Consider the following 19636-nt stretch of genomic DNA (forward strand, 5'->3'; position numbering starts at 1 on the left):
ACACCCCATTGGGTTCTGTAAGCTCAGACTGGCTAATACGACATGCCACCACCGTCACTGACATTCTTCTGTCTATCTACATATCAATAAAATCACTAATCTATATGCACATTGCAAGGCACCTTTCTATTATAAATAAAGAACATCCCAATAGATTAGCGGAGGAGGCACTTCAGCTGGTACCAAGGGTCCCTGCATGCTCAGACTTCACCACGCAGTGGTCTGACATCTCGTGAGTGGTTTCCAGTTTGTGATCAAGGCGGAGTCCTACATTCTCTCCCACCAGTTCATGTGGTTAGATTGTCCCTTGGGGGATTCTTGGCTCCACCCACTCTATGTACACTCAGAGTAGGGTTAGCCTAGTAGGAGTACGCTACATTACTGCCTTGTTTATGTGCCTGGGGTTGGATTGCCTAGGGGGCTTACGGTGGCACTGTGAGCAAGATGGCCTCTAAGCCAACATATCCTGTGGGGGTGCCAGGAATCAGTCTAGGCACCTCACCTAAAGTTTATGATGTCCAACAAATGTGCATGTCCCGCAGATTAGTGGGAACTACACTACACCACTTCACTAGCTTTCCTGGGAAGAAGGAGATCTTTTCTTCCTGATGCATGGGAGTGATCACACTGCCTGGCAGGAGGTCAGAATCCTGTCTTGGCAGCAGCAAGCGCAGGCTGTCAGACAGAGCACAGGGCAGCTGGGGAAACCTCTAAGGTAGCTACCTGGGTGCATGCCACCTCAATCTTAGCATAAGGTTCATTTCAGGGAGAGAAGACTCGTTGTTTGATAACACAAGACATATTTAGGCGGTACCATAATGGAGCTGCCAATCTCGGATTTGCCTAGATGCCAGCCCATGTTATCCTATGAACCATATTTCAATTATAGTGTCCTTTAATGGGAAAAGTCACTATAGGGTCATATAAGCTGCACTTACACATCTACACCTTTACAATAATGTACCCTACCTCCTGGACTTTAGGAGGCCCAGTTTGAGCAGTTTGCACTGCTGCTGCAGTCTGCAATGCCATGCCTGCTGTAAGTAGTTTACTAGGGTCACTCAGGGTGGCACAAACAGTGCTACAAGTCCCAGGGACCCCTTTACCACCTATGCCCTGTTTACCACTGGTACTATATACAAGGGCTTATAAAGGGTGGTAGGTAAAGCCCTTGCCGATTGGGAAGACCAATTCACACATATCAGTTTTGGGGAAAGAGCACTGGCACTGGGACCTGGTTAGCAGGCTCCAGTGCACTGTCAGAGAAAAAAATAGCATCTAGTAGTCCAAGGGGGCAAAATGTGGGGGGCATCTGCAAAAATGACCTGTTTTTCTTACTCAATGGACCTAAAGAGGACCAAAGTGCCTTTACAAACAAGGAAAAACATATTACTGTAAATGAGACAGAGGTTTATTTTACACATGTGGTTATATTCCACACTTCCCATTAGACAGCGGTTTTTAGCGTGTGGTTTCCCTTTTAAAATCCTTATTATGAGTTGCTCAGTAACTGGGTCGCAAATACTGCACCAGAAAATCAGGCCTGCAGCAGGAGCTCTATAATGGGGGTGCTGACCCTCAGCAATGACAACATAAAAGTACTTTGGAGGGGTGTACATCTGAAAAGCATGTAAAAATGCACTACAGTTTTAAATATACAATTAATTTTCCTTTGTCTAATGGGAAACAACATAAAATGAAACTAGATCAAATTTAAACAAAAATGTGTAGGGATGGCGGGAGGAGTGTTCTTGTATTTGAAGTTCTCCATAAAGGAATTTTGTCAAAGGTCGCAGCAAATGACACATTTTAAAGCACACTATACCACTACCAGTCAAAAGGGATATAAAATCTATATATCATTTTGAATTGTATTCTCTTTCAATGAAGTTTTGTTGCTCTGGGTATTACAAAAACATATGCGAACATATATATATGAAAAATGTGGTGTTGGAGGTTTGCTTATTAAAGAAATATTCCAAAAATATTGTTGTGTCCTAAGCATGCATTACTTGTCCTGGGAGTTTGGGTCTCACTTTACCCATGAAATCTTTGAACACATTTTTAAGCATGATCTCCCTACATGTGTGACAGTCTGTTAAGGAAGTACGATTGTGCAATGTCACGGACAATCACTTTTCTAAAATCAGACCCTGTTCTGTGATTGTATCCCAGAGACCAAGAGGTGAATATATACCTGAACTCTGACAGCACTGTCAGGCTATACAAATGGTAGAATGTGTGTGTACAAATCTTTAAAGCTTAACCCAAAAATATATATCACAGCAAAGATGGCGATCAAAGCATAAATTCCTGCACTAGTCTAACGTCCCATAAAGTCATGCGCAACAAAAAGAAGGTGCAGGTAGCTTGAGACACAATCCCCTATGTCCCATTGTGAGAAGTTGGCCTGATAGGTGATGTTTCCAATTCTGGAACCACCTGTTATCAGACCAAACAATCCCTTATGGTGTCTGGTTGTAAGTCAACCTTATTAGACAAGCTATCCTAGGGGTAGCATGGACTAAGCAGCCTAAAGGCTTAACTTAAGAGGTCGTGTTAAGCGAGCTGTTTTACCACATACAATCCTGTAATATCAAATGAAAGGACACCACACAAGTATATATTATAAAAATATATGTATTTATTACTAAAAACAATCCCCAGTATTCTTTATGAATAAAGGGGCACAAGCGTTAAATCAAAAGCACAGTATAACATACAAAGTTGCACAAATATGGATGAGGGCGAGGGGCCACTCAAACCATATACTAAAAAAATGGTATAAGGGATACCATTCGATCAGTGGTTAGGCTTAGGGCCTAGGGAATCGCTGGGAGCAGTCAGGACAAGCAATGCTGAAGTCGGGAAAAGCCCGCGGGATTCGGGTGCAGTGCAGAAAGCGCACGCATGCACCAATGTTAACCAATGGTGCGTAAAAGTTACAAAGTTAAAGTTTAAGTACACTTCTGCTGAACCTAGAGGAACAAAACTTGAGACACAGACCCTAGAGGTGTGTACCAGTGTGGGAACACCGGCGTTGCAATGTTACCTCACCCACAGGAAGCGGGTGCACAGGGTCGAAGTTGAGTCGGGTTTCGTCACGCAGGCTCTTGGTGCTTGGAGCTGAGAGGGCTGCAGGCGGGGTGAAAGAGAAGTGTCCGGTGGAGTCCAAGGGTGGACTCAAGTCGAAAAGTACCTGAAAGCAGAGGGGACAGAGTCTGGGTCACTCAGCAGTGACCAGGGTGGAACCAGGACGGAACCAGGCAATGTCGGGCGCAATCCGGTGGTTGTCGAGGAGCTTCTCTCCGCTGTCACGTGGGCTCTGGGGCATCTGCGACGTCCAGGAGCGGGTCACGATCTGTCCCATGCAGGCTCTCGCCGTCGGCTCTGTCGGCTTCAAGATTGGAGCAAACAACACTTGGCAAAAGCAATCCACGCGGAACCGGGAGATTGCTTTTCACTCGAACCAGGAGGGTCAGAGTGGGGGCTCCTTTTCAGGGGAGCTGGTGCAAATCTGGAGCAACCAGAATCGCAGGTCGAATTTCAAGTTTCGTCGGCACAGGGGCCACAAGCCGGCTGGCAAGTGACCGGGCCAACGCGTTGAGCCAAAAGAAGCAGAAGGGCCCCACGCAGCACTCGTCGAGTGTGGAGGGCTGAACTTCGGTGCAAGAGTGGCTCAGGGTTGGGGCTTCTCAAACCCCGGTGTACAGCTTCGAGGGTCACTCGTGGGCTGCACGGTCAGCGTCTCGTGGTCTTTCCAAGATGGCGTGCCCCATGCTTCCGGTCGCCTCCATGGGTCTCAGCTCTGCAGGGACTGTGGATCGGGCTGTTAGAAGGCAGACAAGCTTGATCTCGTTGATCTCTGTTGCTCGAGTTCCGGCGGGAACTGCAACAAAGCAGACGTCGATGGCTGGATGGTGCCTGTTTGCACAGGGTGGTCACTCCTTGACCACAAGGGAGATTCTTTAGTCTTCTACATCGAGTAGGATGTCGAAGGGTCCAGAGTTTCGTTTCTTATGTTTCCTCAGGATAATCTGAAGTGCATTGGCACTGCTCCCAGTCTTATACTAATCTAGGGGGCTGGATTACCTGCTAGGTCCCCTCCTATAGGTGGGACCCAGGAAGTGGGTGGATACACCCCCTTCCTTTGATCCAGGCCGCCCTGGCACGAGGGCTGGAGTGCCCCAGAACCAGTTTGGCCGGATTATGCAAGGGGCAGCCTTGTGCTCCCCATGCAGTGTCTGGTTTCTTTCAAACCTCCCTGCTACAATCCACTATCTCCTGTCTGGGGGGGTGTGACACCTCCCTGTGACAGGAAACCCTTTGTCCAGGCCCCCTTGGCTGAGTTTCGGTCAGCTGCAGGGGGTCAGACCTGTGTCTGTGGCAGAAGCATCCATTTTGTGGATCTGAGACTCTTTTAAAATTAACCGCATTTAAGCAAAGTAACATGTCTTCTCCCACTAGAGGGGTGGAATGCTATCCCCGTCACCAGAACTGGCGAGGGGATAGTATTCCAAATCGTATGACACCTTACACGACATGTTTTGATAAAGCCAAACCAAAGTTGCTATATAACCGCGAGGATTATAATGCACTTAAGAGTATATGGTATGGCATTATCCTGAAACAGCTTAGGGAGTTGTTCCCGATGGCTGCAGACAGGCTCAGCTCATGCTAGAGCTCCATATCACATTAAACCAAGCACTCTGCCTCCAGGATTGATGAGGCCTTCCATAGGAGTGGCTCACAGGTTTATATGTGTCCAGATATAGGTTTAGATATAGGTATACTATATCTAAGTAAGGGGTGATTACACCACCTTACCCCAGCTGAGTGATCAGCCAGTTGTGTCAATTTAAGAACCAACCAGGGGTGGCAAAAGATATGCTGCAGCCCCTGGTAGGCCTTGGTGGCTCCTATGCCCTGGGCACCTATAGTGCATTATACAGGGGCTGATAAGGAGTCCATTTCCAATTGTGGTATGTACCTAGGGTACATGGAATCCATTTTACAGAGAGAGCAGATGGCCTGGGGCCCTGATTTGCAGGGAACCAGGTCAACTAAGTCAAAAACCAGCTAAACACAAGGCAAAAATCTGGGGTAACCATAGTCAGGTAGCCACCTTCCTACACAACCCCCCCCAAACGAAAGGAGATAAGGCTATCCTTGTCCAGGAAAGCCTATATTGCCTGAGTGGCCATATAAGGAAGTACCTGCACTAGCATGCGTACCCCCTGTCTCATGGTCCACTAAGCAGTCCCTCACCCTAGGGGTATTAGAGGGTCTCCACCATAGGGAATCACTACCTTGGGTGTGTTTATGCAAAGTCAAAGGCTGGTTTGGATATGGAGTATTGAAGTGAGGCTCCACTAATTTAGGGCTCAGCTTCCTCCAATTATCTTCCACCATTTGTGCCTTTCTTTCTTTAACTGAGTTGCACTGTGCTCTCGGGGTCAACCTCTGGCTACCTAAAGCTGGAGGCTGGGTCCCTCTGTTTGGCTTGGTGGAGGGACAGTTCAGGTTTGGGCCCTTTGGGTCCCAGGTTTGGCTGTGCCCAACAGAATCCATCTGTGGGAGGTCCCTAACTGTTTTTAAGGGGGCTCCCTCAGGAGTTTTTAAAGTTTTCACCTCACTAGGGCTACTAGTTTTGGTGCCCCTAATCTGTTTATGGGGGTGCTTCATTTGACAGGGGGCCCTCTGGGTCTCACTGTCCTTCTTGTCCTCTGCAGCCCTGGGCTGGCTAAGGCAAGGGAGAGAGGGGCAGGTTACCTGCTCCAGACTGGGTCGCACCTGAGAAGGGTCCACCGCCATCAGAGGCTCTGTCAGGCCAGGCCTAACATCCTCTGGGGCAGTTCCTTCATCAGGGGTAAGATCAGTTCCCGGAGGAGGCTGATCCTGGCCTAAAGTCTGGTGAGGGGGAGATTTCTCTTCCTCCTCCATGCTCTCAGTTTGTGTGGAGTTATCCATCATTTCAGGCTTCACAACACACATATCAGTTTGAGTTTGGGCTGTGGCCATCACAGCCCCACCAACCTTTTCAGGAAGAGACTCAGTTTGGGTTTCTGCTGTTATCATAACAGCTTTGCTATTCTGTTCTGGAAGAGCTTCTGCTAAAGATGGGGCAGAGAGTTGCTCAGCCCTACCAACCTTTTCAGGAAGGACATCTTGGATTGGGGCTGTAGCTAGTACAGCCCCACTAACCTTTCCATTGGAATTCACCATTCTAGAATGGGTTTCCTGTTCAACCTCAGCCCGGGCTGAGATTTCTAAATCATTACCCAGTAGACAGTCCACGGGCAAGTTTGATGACACTGCCACTCTCTTTGGGCCAGTGACACCTCCCCAGCTGAGACTTACTACTGCCATGGGATGATTTGTTTGGATGCCATCAATGTTTGTTACCTGGTATGTGGCACCAGGTAAAAGTTGCTTAGAGGGGACTATACCATCAGCCACCATGGTGATGCTAGCCCCTGTGTCTCTAAAAGCTTCAACTTTCAAACCATTGATTATGGGTTCTTGTCTATATTTGCTCAAAGTATTTGGGCAATCAGAGAAGTTGGCAAACCCCATGCCAGTCTCATAAACAAGATTATTTGGGGAGGGGGACCTGGATAGGCCAGGGTCCTCCTGGGCTCCAAAAGTAAACCCACCCAGATTCCTGGGTGTGCTCCCACTTCCTGGGGGATTACTGCTGACAGTAACAGGAGGTGTTGGAGCTGGCTTTGGAGGTATATTATCTTTATTGCCATTCTTGGGACAACAATTGTCTGTTTTGTAATGCCCAACCTGTTTACAGACATGACAATAGGACTTTTTCTCAGTTGAAGTAGTGTCTTGGGACCCACCCCCATTCTTGGAGTTTTGGGGCCCTGGGGAAGTCTTTTCTTTATTTGTATCCCCACCCTTATCTTGAGGCTTGGTAGACTCCTTCTTCTGGTTGCTGTCCTGATTCTTAGGCCTAATCCTGGTTCTGACCCATTTATCTGCCCTCTTTCCCAATTCTTGGGGAGAGGTCAAATCTGAGTCCACCAGGTGCTGGTGTAAGAGCTGGTTCTGACAATTACTTAGGATCTGCTCCCTCATAATCAAATTATACAATCCTGTGAAGTCATGTACTTTGCTGCCATTTAGCCAACCCTCCAGAGCCTTAGTAGCACAATCTACAAAATCAGTCCAGTCCTGTGTCTGTGTCTTCTGGGTGTCTCTGAACTTCAACCTGTACTGTTCAGTGGTTAAGCCAAACCCATCTATTAGGACACTTCTCAGGACTTTGTAATTGTTTGCATCCTCATGTCTAACAGTGAGGAGCTTATCTCTCCCTTTCTCTGAAAAGGAGTACCATAAGATTGCTGCCCACTGTTCCTCAGGAACCTGCTGTACCATGCAGGCTCTCTCAAGAGCAGTTATCCACTTGTGGATGTCATCCCCTTCCTTGTAGGGGGGCGCAATCTTTGTCAGGTTTCTACTATCATAGGACCTTGGTTTCTCTTTAGGAATATTGCTGCCACCAGTGGCATCTAAGCCACACATGTTCTGTTCTCTTGCCAAGGCAAGTCTAGCTTGAGCCAGGGCTATCTCCTCCCTCTCTATCTGGAGTTTGACAGCCCTCATTCTTGCCTCATGCTCTTTTTTCTGAGAGGGAGTCATTCCTCTCTGAGATTCTCTTGAGGCACTAGAAATATGAGAGTCCCCTGCTGGAGATCTCACTCTTCTGTTGCCTGGGAGAATGTTATAGGGTCTGGGGAGGTGCTGGCCCTCTCCATTCCCAAGTAGGTTTAAGTTGGCCTGGCTAAGCCTGGCAACTATACCCTGGTTAACCCCTTGATCCTGATTTTCAGGGTCCTCTATATCTGAGTCCTCCTCTTCTTCTACCACTGGGGGAATCTCATTCTCAGGGAGTTGTACTCCATCTCCTGATCCTAAGGGAACTGCAGTTGCCTTATCTAAGTCATCCTGTTCTAGAATGGCTATCAGGGAAGGACTGGTGGGACTTCTGCCCCTTTTTAACCCTCTTGATATGCACAAGGCAACCAAGTCTTTGTGGGTTAGTTTGTCATAACTGGAAGTTGCCTGGGTAAGGTCAACTGTCACAGGCAGAGAGCCTGAGGCTTCACCTGTGCCAGACATGACTCTAGTGTGGTGTAAGTGATGCACCTACCTACACTAAGTGTTTTCCTACTGTACCTTGCTAGTGAGTTGTAGTCAGGGTGTGCTAATCCCTTTAATCTACAACTACTAAATTCAGTAGAACTTAAATATGCTAAGCTTTTGATTTATATGTACCTAAGGTACTTGATGTGATCTTTCAATTTGATAAAAGATTGTAATGGTAAAACAACAGCAAGCTCAAATCCGCACCGCTGCTCACCAATGTGAGAAGTTGGCCTGATAGGTGATGTTTCCAATTCTGGAACCACCTGTTATCAGACCAAACAATCCCTTATGGTGTCTGGTTGTAAGTCAACCTTATTAGACAAGCTATCCTAGGGGTAGCATGGACTAAGCAGCCTAAAGGCTTAACTTAAGAGGTCGTGTTAAGCGAGCTGTTTTACCACATACAATCCTGTAATATCAAATGAAAGGACACCACACAAGTATATATTATAAAAATATATGTATTTATTACTAAAAACAATCCCCAGTATTCTTTATGAATAAAGGGGCACAAGCGTTGAATCAAAAGCACAGTATAACATACAAAGTTGCACAAATATGGATGAGGGCGAGGGGCAACTCAAACCATATACTAAAAAAATGGTATAAGGGATACCATTCGATCAGTGGTTAGGCCTAGGGCCTAGGGAATCGCTGGGAGCAGTCAGGACAAGCAATTCTGAAGTCGGGAAAAGCCCGCGGGATTTGGGTGCAGTGCAGAAAGCGCACGCATGCACCAATGTTAACCAATGGTGCATAAAAGTTACAAAGTTAAAGTTTAAGGACACTTCCGCTGAACCTAGAGGAACAAAACTTGAGACACAGACCCTAGAGGTGTGTACCAGTGTGGGAACACCGGCGTTGCAATGTTACCTCACCCACAGGAAGCGGGTGCACAGGGTCGAAGTTGAGTCGGGTTTCGTCACGCAGGCTCTTGGTGCTTGGAGCTGAGAGGGCTGCAGGCGGGGTGAAAGAGAAGTGTCCGGTGGAGTCCAAGGGTGGACTCAAGTCGAAAAGTACCTGAAAGCAGAGGGGACAGAGTCTGGGTCACTCAGCAGTGACCAGGGTGGATCCAGGACGGAACCAGGCAATGTCGGGCGCAATCAGGTGGTTGTTGAGGAGCTTCTCTCCGCTGTCACGTGGGCTCTGGGGCATCTGCGACGTCCAGGAGCGGGTCACGATCTGTCCCACGCAGGCTCTCACCGTCGGCGCTGTCGGTTTCAAGATTGGAGCAAACAACACTTGGCAAAAGCAATCCACGCGGAACCGGGAGATTGCTTCTCACTCAAACCAGGAGGGTCAGAGTGGGGGCTCCTTTTCAGGGGAGCTGGTGCAAATCTGGAGCAACCAGAATCGCAGGTCGAATTTCAAGTTTCGTCGGCACAGGGGCCACAAGCCGGCTGGCAAGTGACCGGGCCAACGCATTGAGCCAAAAGAAGCAGAAGGGCCCCACGCAGCACTCGTCGAGTGTGGAGGGCTGAACTTCGGTGCAAGAGTGGCTCAGGGTTGGGGCTTCTCAAACCCCGGTGTACAGCTTCGAGGGTCACTCGTGGGCTGCACGGTCAGCGTCTCGTGGTCTTTCCAAGATGGCGTGCCCCACGCTTCTGGTCACCTCCACGGGTATCAGCTCTGCAGGGACTGTGGATCGGGCTGTTAGAAGGCAGACAAGCTTGATCTCGTTGATCTCTGTTGCTCGAGTTCCGGCGGGAACTGCAACAAAGCAGACGTCGATGGCTGGATGGTGCCTGTTTGCACAGGGTGGTCACTCCTTGACCACAAGGGAGATTCTTCAGTCTTCTACGTTGAGTAGGATGTCGAAGGGTCCAGAGTTTCATTTCTTATGTTTCATCAGGATAATCTGAAGTGCATTGGCACTGCTCCCAGTCTTATACTAATCTAGGGGGCTGGATTACCTGCTAGGTCCCCTCCTATAGGTGGGACCCAGGAAGTGGGTGGATACTCCCCCTTCCTTTGATCCAGGCCGCCCTGGCACGAGGGCTGGAGTGCCCCAGAACCAGTTTGGCCGGATTATGCAAGGGGCAGCCTTGTGCTCCCCATGCAGTGTCTGGTTTCTTTCAAACCTCCCTGCTACAATCCACTATCTCCTGTCTGGGGGGGTGTGACACCTCCCTGTGACAGGAAACCCTTTGTCCAGGCCCCCTTGGCTGAGTTTCGGTCAGCTGCAGGGGGTCAGACCTGTGTCTGTGGCAGAAGCATCCATTTTGTGGATCTGAGGCTCTTTTAAAATTAACCGCATTTAAGCAAAGTAACATGTCTTCTCCCACTAGAGGGGTGGAATGCTATCCCCGTCGCCAGAACTGGTGAGGGGATAGTATTCCAAATCGTATGACACCTTACACAACATGTTTTGATAAAGCCAAACCAAAGTTGCTATATAACCGCGAGGATTATAATGCACTTAAGAGTATATGGTATGGCATTATCCTGAAACAGCTTAGGGAGTTGTTCCCGATGGCTGCAGACAGGCTCAGCTCATGCTAGAGCTCCATCTCACATTAAACCAAGCACTCTGCCTCCAGGATTGATGAGGCCTTCCGTAGGAGTGGCTCACAGGTTTATATGTGTCCAGATATAGGTTTAGATATAGGTATACTATATCTAAGTAAGGGGTGATTACACCACCTTACCCCAGCTGAGTGATCAGCCAGTTGTGTCAATTTAAGAACCAGCCAGGGGTGGCAAAAGATATGCTGCAGCCCCTGGTAGGCCTTGGTGGCTCCTATGCCCTGGGCACCTATAGTGCATTATACAGGGGCTGATAAGGAGTCCATTTCCAATTGTGGTATGTACCTAGGGTACATGGAATCCATTTTACTGAGAGAGCAGATGGCCTGGGGCCCTGATTTGCAGGGAACCAGGTCAACTAAGTCAAAAACCAGCTAAACACAAGGCAAAAATCTGGGGTAACCATAGTCAGGTAGCCACCTTCCTACACCCATAAAGAGTACAAGGAATCAAATCCCCTTATCTCTCAAACTTAATATACACAGAATAGCTCCGCACCCTTCTAGTGGTTCAAATACAAATATTTATCTCAATGGTAATCCTTATACAAGACATTATAAAGGTTCAACGCTGTACACTTGTTTTCCCAAAGTCAAGTCAGTCAAAGGCTCTAGAAGTTAAAATGTATTCTTTCTTCAAGTTCTTGAAGAATACATTTTAACTTCAAGAGCCTTTGACTGACTTCACTTTGGGAAAACAAGTGTACAGCGTTGAACCTTTATAATGTCTTGTATAAGGATTACTATTGAGATCAATATTTGTATTTGAACCACCAGAAGGGTGCGGAGCTATTCTGTGTATAAACAAAAATATATATGTAACCCTTCTTCCACTTATTTTTCCATCCTCCCTTTCAATTAAGTTCTCAGTCATATCTTACGACTTAGAGCCCAATTTAGCTATTGGTGGAGAGAGAACTTCATCTCAATGGCAGCTTATTTCACTGCCCGCCAAAACTATGGTCTTCAGACCCAATTGAAATGTGGTTAGGCCATGGTTTGATGACAAGGGAGACTACTTCATCTCTGCTGTGGTCAAACATCTATGACAGCCCAAACAAATAGGGACCATTGGACGTTTGACTATATGTCTGCCCACCCAATTTCGAGAGGTGAACATAATGCCATTTCTCAATGCCTGGCACCACCAGCAATAACCTGGCGGTTAGGGGCACTGAGAGGTTCTAAATGACCCCCTTGCCATGGGAGGAAACAACCTGGGAGAGGAGGCAATCTTTTTTTTAATTTTCAAAATGAAAATCGTGCTTTGGGATTTTCTTTTTGTAAATAAGAAAACCTTTGCAAGCTTCCCATGCAGCTCTCTCATGTTGACGGAGCAGTACAGCAGAATTACAATGCATTGACCAGAGCCACCACGAGGGCAGTTCCTGCCAATGCAAGAAATGTCTGTTGGGCCGGCAGACATTTCTAAATTTGGCCTTTGGCACACCTGTCAAGGCAACTAAGTAATTTACTCCGTTGCACTGGTGGAGGACAGGCTAGTCGGCAATAAATAAATAAGGCCCTTAGCGTACCTGGAAGAAAAAGGCTGCAAATACAAATTATATGCACATCTCAAAACTGAAGGCTGAGTAGAGCAGAGCTAGAGAAATAATCCATGCTCATATAGTAAAATTAGTGTTTACTCACACAAAGCTTAAACAATATGTTGCATCAGAAAAGTCCTCTTTATGGTAATGGACGCGCTCTGAGTGCACAACTATACTGATGTGTGGCTCTTTAATGCTGATTTTTGTTGTTATAGGCAAACACAAATCAGGTGCATGTGCCATGACATTGGCCTGTTCCATGGTGTGCTGTCTTGTTGGACTAGGAGAGGTGCCCAAAGTACTACCCTCATAGTGGTGGAAGTCAACCACCTTCACCAGGAGTTTAGAAGCACTAGCGCGGTCATGGCAGCATACCGTGTAGTGATCAGTAAAAGTGAACATGTAATTTTTATCCACCCAGACATGATTGGTGTATTGCTGCTTTCCTGAAAGTTGTCTTGGACACACTGGAGGAAGGGGGACATGCTACCCACTACACTTCAAAGGGTAATCTTTGATTCAGTGAGATTTCACCAGGAAGGGGCCTGGACACATCTCAGGTAGGAGATGGGGTTCATAAGGGAATCATAGGAAGTAGGGCTGGGAGCCAGAGTGTCGGGACGAAAAAGTTCCCTGCATGGTAGGAGATGTGTACCCCTACCCAGAGTGCCCAGCTGTGCTGTTTTCTGGATCCCTAATACTGATTTGTTGTTATAGACAAAAATGGATCTTGTGTGTGCGACATGACATAGGCCTGTCTCACGGATTGCGGTCTTGTTGAGCCGGTAGAGGTGCCCAAAGTGCTACCCTCAACATGGTGGAAGGCTACTACGGTGGTGACAGCATACTGTGTAGTCATCAGTAGTAGTACATAGCACCTTTTTACACTGCGTCACTGGAGTGAGGCCTAATCATCTTTTTTAAAGCTCAGCTGCTGTGTGCTCAACTCACTCTTGGCCTACATCAGGTGGATATGGAATACTGCATAGCACAGGACTAGTGACTCTGCATTGCTTGCATGTATGTCTTGTAAAGGTTCAGTACAACGATAGAGCAGTACAGTGTCGTACATATGTGGTTAGTACTTTTACCGGGTGTATGTATACCAGGCATTACATAAGAGATGTAGTGCTATGCGTTCGCAAGCACAGCATGTGTTGGATATATGTGTGCTTGGGTGAAGGGTTGTGCAGCGCACATAGTGAGTGTATGTGCTGGTAGTGTGTGTGATTTGAACTAACACACTGGTTAAAGATAGGAAAGTGTCAGTACTTGTTAGACCTGACATCATTGGCGTGAGTCTCCCTTCCATTTTTGACGGATTGTCTCCTCTGTTTTGATATGTTTTTGCTGGATTTATGCTTTGGGCACTGTGCCGCTGCTAATCAGTGCCACAGTGCAAGTGCTCCCTATGTTAAATTGATATACTAATTGGATTCCATGAATGGGTTATTTGATGTATCTGTCAGCCCCTAGTACAGTGCACCATGTGTGCCCAGGGCTTGTAAATAAAATGCTGCTGGTGGGCTTGCAGCGCTGGTTGTGCCACCCACAGAAGCAGCTTGTAAAGTGTGTCTCAGGCCTGCCATTGCAAGGCCTGTGTGCAGTCTAGCACTGCCATGTCGACTTGGCCAAGTGCACCCACTTGCCAGTCCCTAAACCTTCCCTTTGCTTCCTATTAGACACCCCTATAGTAGGCCCAAGGGCAGGGTGCATTGTAACTATAAGGTAGGACATGCTCTGATGTGTGTAGCATGTTCTAATAGTGAATTACAGCCACTTTCGTTTTCACTGTTGAAGGCTACCTGTTCTCAATAGGTTAGAATGGGCAGTTAGATTATTACATTCTTATAATCCTAACTGACTCAGGGAACACTGTAGAAATTCGAATTTGGTATGCCTGAACTCAGAATAATAAAATACATCTTTTAGTAAAGTTTATTTTAATATTCTGTGTTTGCAAATACCACTTCTAGAAAGCAGGTATTTGCTTGCCTAACCATTTGAGCCTGCCTCTGCTGGGTTGTGTATTCCTTGTCTGGGTTTGTGTGTGACAGGGCTGGGAATTCCAGGAGACAGGCTGGGGCAGCCCAGTGGTGAATAGAGAGATCTGCATCTAGATGGGAGGGAGGAGTTTCACCTGGGACCTGAATAGGGCTGGGCCTTCCCTCTACAATGCTGGCTCCACCCCCTGTGGCTTGTCTGATGTCTCTGCCCTGCACTGTGAAAGGAGAGGAGGAATCATGTCAACAGAGTGCTCCAGAGCTGTATCTTTCCTCCCATGTGCTGGCTCCACCTTCTGTGGGGCGGCTGATGTCTCTGCCCTGCACAGTGAAAGTAAGAAGAGAGTCATGTAAACAAAGTGCTCAGGTACTGGTTTGGACTAGGCAGAGGCCTCTCTGCCTTCAGAGACCAAAGGATGTTGGGGTATAAATATTGGGGCCCTGATCCCAAGAAATTAGATCACTTCTGGAACAAGAAACCTTTCTGCCAAGGAGAAGAGCCAAGGAAGCTGCAGGAGTTTGGACTGCCCCTCTGCCAGTGTGCTGCTTGCTGGGTTGGCCTGCAGGAGTTGCTTCATTGCCAAGGGAAAGGATAAGGAACTTTGTAAGGACTTTCATCTACAGAATATTCTCCAAGGGCTTGAACTGTGCTTGCCTCCTGCTGAAGTCTCAGGGACAAAAGACTTCACTTCCAGCTCCCTCCTGAATTTCCTTGCTGGGAATTCTGACTCCAGACACTTGCGTGCCGCTGGGAGCTGGAAGCGCGACGCATCGAGAAGAAGCGCGTCGCCGCCGCAGCTGTAATCATCGCAACGACGGAGAAGCGAACCTTCGCCGCATCTCCCTGGAATCGTGTGTTCATCGAAGATGCCTGCTGTCGCATCGCCAGAGGAGCGTGACTCCATCGAGAGAGTTGCCATCGCATCACCGGAGAAGCGTGTCACAGGGCCTGTCGCGGCTCCAAAGTACAGAGTCGACGCAAGGCTGCCAAGGCATCATCGCATTGCTGCATCAAGGGCACCATCTTCTTGCATCGCAACTGGATCATTGCATCAAGGCGCCATCTTGCACACCGCAACGGGCCCATAGGCCGAGAATCTACGCATCACCTCCGCACCGGTAAGGCTCACGAGGAGTCCCCTACTCTGCGCAAGCATCGAAGAAGGACGCAACCGTTCTCCCGGGTCACGGAACCGACGCATCTCCCCTTTTGCGAGCCTTTAGTATACTTTTCGTTACGCATCCAGGTACTTTGTTGAGAACTTTGTCGCATTTACCAAAAACTTGAACTAAGAGACTTTAATCATCTTTTAGGTAATCTTAAGTGTAGTATTGTGGATTTTCGTCATTTGTTGTCTTGTGTTAAGTCTATATAAAGAATACTTATTTTTATAAAACCTGTGTTGTGTCCATCTGTAGTGTTATCACTGTATTACTGTGTATATTCACAAATGCTTAACACACTGCCTCTGAGATAAGCCTGTCTGCTCGTGCCAAGCTCCCAAGGGGGTGAGCAGGGGTTATTAAGGAGTGTAATCAACTTATCCTGACTTAGAAGTAAGGGTCCCTATTTGGACAAAGGTGATAACTATTGCCAACTAGAGACCCCCAGATCTAACAGTACTGAACAGTGTGTGCAGTCTGGGTGTGTGTGCTGGATGCATGGTTACATATGAGGGTAAAATGCATAGCGTTATTAGTGCTGAACAGAAAGTGTGCTACGAATGTACTTAGTGAGTGTGCTAGCAATGGTACACTGTATAGAGGACCTGGGTCCCAATTTGGGAAGCCCATGCCTGCCTGGTGAGGACTTGAGGAGGAGAGCAATCCTCTCAGACAGATTTGTGGATTGCTGCATTCCTGCGATCTGGGTGAGGACACACTGGAGGGAAGGATGAGACTCCCTTTACATCTCTAATGACTGCTCTTTGATTCAGTGATAGATCATAAGGATGGGGCCTGGACAAAGAAGGGTGATGGGGCTGCTAAGAGAATTCAAGAGAGTATGACTGGGGGTTTGTGAATAATCCTTTGATTTACATATCCCTGTAGCTGATATCCAGGTGTAAAATCTGGTCACTCCCATGAATTATGTTATGGACGATCAGCTCCGGGCTGTGACTGCTGTGATAGACCACTTTCATGAAGGAAGATGAAAAGGAAAGTGTCCACTTCAAAAGAAGCAGAACCCCAGCATTAAACTTCACATACCCAAACTCTAAATTACATTTGGTGTCTGGAAAAGGACTGTAAGAATGGCAGGTTGAGTCCTCAAAAAAAATGTGTCATGTGATAGCAGCCAGACAGCGTGTGTGAGAATGAGAAGCTCTGCAAGACTTCTGCCTGTGACCAGGATTGGAGGTAAAAGACTGCTAGTCTCGCTGCTGAAAGGGGGAAGATCACCAAGATCACTTGCACTGGAGCCTGGAGGGCCATCGCCCGCCTGCTGATGAAGCCTTTTGTTCCCTGTGAGGTAGAGGAGAGCATTGGAGGAAGATAGGTCTAGGAGGGAGCCCAGCACAAGAATTCCCTGATGAGCTGTGGCGCTGTGCAACAATCGGTCTGATGCGTATCAGCTCAGCGACCCTTGAATGCCAGGAGAGGGCCGTGTTGTTCCAAGCTATTCCGGAAGCGCTGGATGGAAAGCTCCAAGCCACACTGCTGCGGTGTCTCTGTATGCCAGAGTGTCACCAGTGAATTGAGTTTGGGCAAGGTGCGAAAGAACTATGACTGCCAAGATTGCAATCCCTTGTGCAAGGAAGAGTGAGTGAGAGTGATCGTCCAAGAAGAACCTGCTCCCTGATTGTGAGTCCCCCGGCAACCCCGTAAGCTGGAAGGGGCTGCCAGTACCACTTTAGCCTAGTGTTTGAGTCGTCGCCCCGGACTGAAGGAGAAATGCAATGAGAAGCAGGTTGAGTCTGCACTACATGACCTGCTCTTGACAAAGCCCCAGAGGTTTGCTGGCACGCTGCCGAGTGCATCGCACTCTCATTGGAGCTTCAGTCGGGAGCCAGAGTATCACACCAGCACCCCACTTATCTGCTAGGGGAAGAGCTACTCAGCTTCTGTGTCTGCTGAGCAGGAGCAGCTCCAGTCACTGGAAACCAACCGGCAGTCCTGCTCAACAGGAAGAGCCTGCTCCACTGGGTGTTGCCATGTCTATCGTGAGCAGCCCAACTTCGCTGTACAGATACGGACTGGTGAGCACATGAGATGAGGGACCTCGCTGCACTGTTGAACACTGCCAAACTGCAGGAGCGGGTAAGACTGAAACCGGGTCTTTAGGGCACTGGGGCACTTGCTGCTAATGGCGCTGCTGCACCATAGACAATTTTGACTAAGTTCCTAAAGGGTCAGAAGGTAGAACATTTGAGTACGGCCTAATAGTTTGCATTACCTGATGCACCCACCAGTAAATGGGGAATAAGCCTGAACACATTGCACGAAGGAGGGTGGGGCAGGGATTCCCCTGACCACTGCTGGAGCTCCTGACTTCAAGGGGGATTGTGTTATTGCATTTGAATGGTGCCTCTCTTTGCATGTGTAGAATTTGAAATATAATACTACTTTTTCTTAGTAAAGCAAGTATTTGACAGGACCTTGATTTTTTTGTTTGCACTGTTTGCATTTTGAGATATGAATCGTATTTACTGACCTGTATCTACATTCCCTAGGGAGGCTTCACTGGTTGACCACAGCTACCACTGAGAGTCAAGTGCAGAAGGGGAACTTGGCCCAGCTGAGCAGGATCCATAGTAAGACAGGGCCTGGGACATCAGGAGTAATTAGCTCAACCACCAAGGTTGGGCCCAGTAGCCCCTTTATGCTCCGTGGCCTTCTGTAAGGGGTTCTGACAATTGGTGGCAAGTGGTAAGGTCATACAATATCAAAAAGGTACCCCCTGGAAGTAATTTGTCGGTCTGTGAGAAGGGGGGACAAAAACAACAATAAAGACTGCAGAAGCACTCCCACTCAACCTATATCTATTTAACTATGGCTACAAAAGGTCACTGGGCTGCCCTTTGCTGTGTTAATACAATAGATACAACAATGTTTTTATTAATTTTCATTCTTGTTTATTAAATTAACTTTTTTTGAAGGTAAAAAGATTTTTTAAATATAAGAAACATTTCTTTTGTCTTTTATGTACAATATTTTTTACATGTGATTGAACATTTTATATTAATATACTTTGCAAACATAATTTAGACAAATCCCCATACTGTGATCCATAGTAAGACGGGACCTGGGACATCAGGAGTAAAAGGCCACCAAGGTTGGGCCCAGTAGCCCCTTTATGCTCCGTGGCCCTCTGAAAGTGGTTCTGACAATTTGTGACAAGTCATAAGGCGCCTTATGTTTATGAGCCAAAGATCACAGGTGGCATTGTCCATTTCCTCTTTGTGTCAATACTGTAATAAGACAGTTGTTTCTACCTCCTACAAACAAAGGCAACACATATGCAACGGAGCACACGAGTTTGGGAATTGACCTCAGCACCATGTCCATAGATCAGATGAAGGATTTATGTAGGAACAGAGGGTGGAGGATTCACAGGAAAAGGGACAGAGAGGTCCTTGGTAATTTCATTAGGGATCAGTTTGAGATACTGGGTGACAATGAGGAGGCTGCATCTGACTCTGGGGAGTGAAACATGGTAGGAACTCAGGAAGAGATCGCTGTTGACCCAGACTCTAGGTTCCCCTTAACGCGGGTATTACCCAAACACATGCTGTGTGTGTCCCGTAATGCAATTTCTGGAGTTTCACCAAGACACTCACCACCTTTAGTTTCTAGAATATCTCAGGTGTGTATACCACCTCGAATTTCTATGGTATCATTGTCCCCAATTCCAGAAGTGAACCACTTGGGTGGGTTGAGTCTAGCAAGGACCCTAGGCTTGAAGTTGGCACTCCATAAAGCTAAGGCTGAGGCAGATAAGAGAGCCAGAGAGTTCAAGAGGAAGAAGTTAAGAATAGGTGATCTGGATCAAGAGGAGAGGAAGAGGGAGAAATAACAGGAATGGGCCAGGGAAGAAAAATTGAGAAACAAAGAGAATGGGATGAGAAACAGAAGGAAAAGGAAAGAGAGCTGGAAAGGGAAAGGCTAGCCCATGAGAGAGAGAAACATAGGATGGCAGCAATGACAACCCCATCTGGCGTAAGTGACTCTAATTCCAATTTGAAACCGCCTTCTGGCAAAGGTTCCAAAAGATCTAGTGCAAAGATGTAGTGCATGTATATGTGTATATCTGGAAGATCTGGATATTTGGGAATGGTTAGGGAGCTTTGAGGTTGCTTGTAAAGTGCAGGCCTTAAATTTAAATGATGTGTCCAAGGCAGCTGCCATAATGAGGCGAATGCTATTAGAAAGGACAGCTGTCACTGGGAGGATGCCT

Source organism: Lissotriton helveticus, chromosome 3_1 (genome assembly GCF_964261635.1).
Source record: "Lissotriton helveticus chromosome 3_1, aLisHel1.1, whole genome shotgun sequence".
NCBI lineage: Eukaryota > Metazoa > Chordata > Amphibia > Caudata > Salamandridae > Lissotriton > Lissotriton helveticus.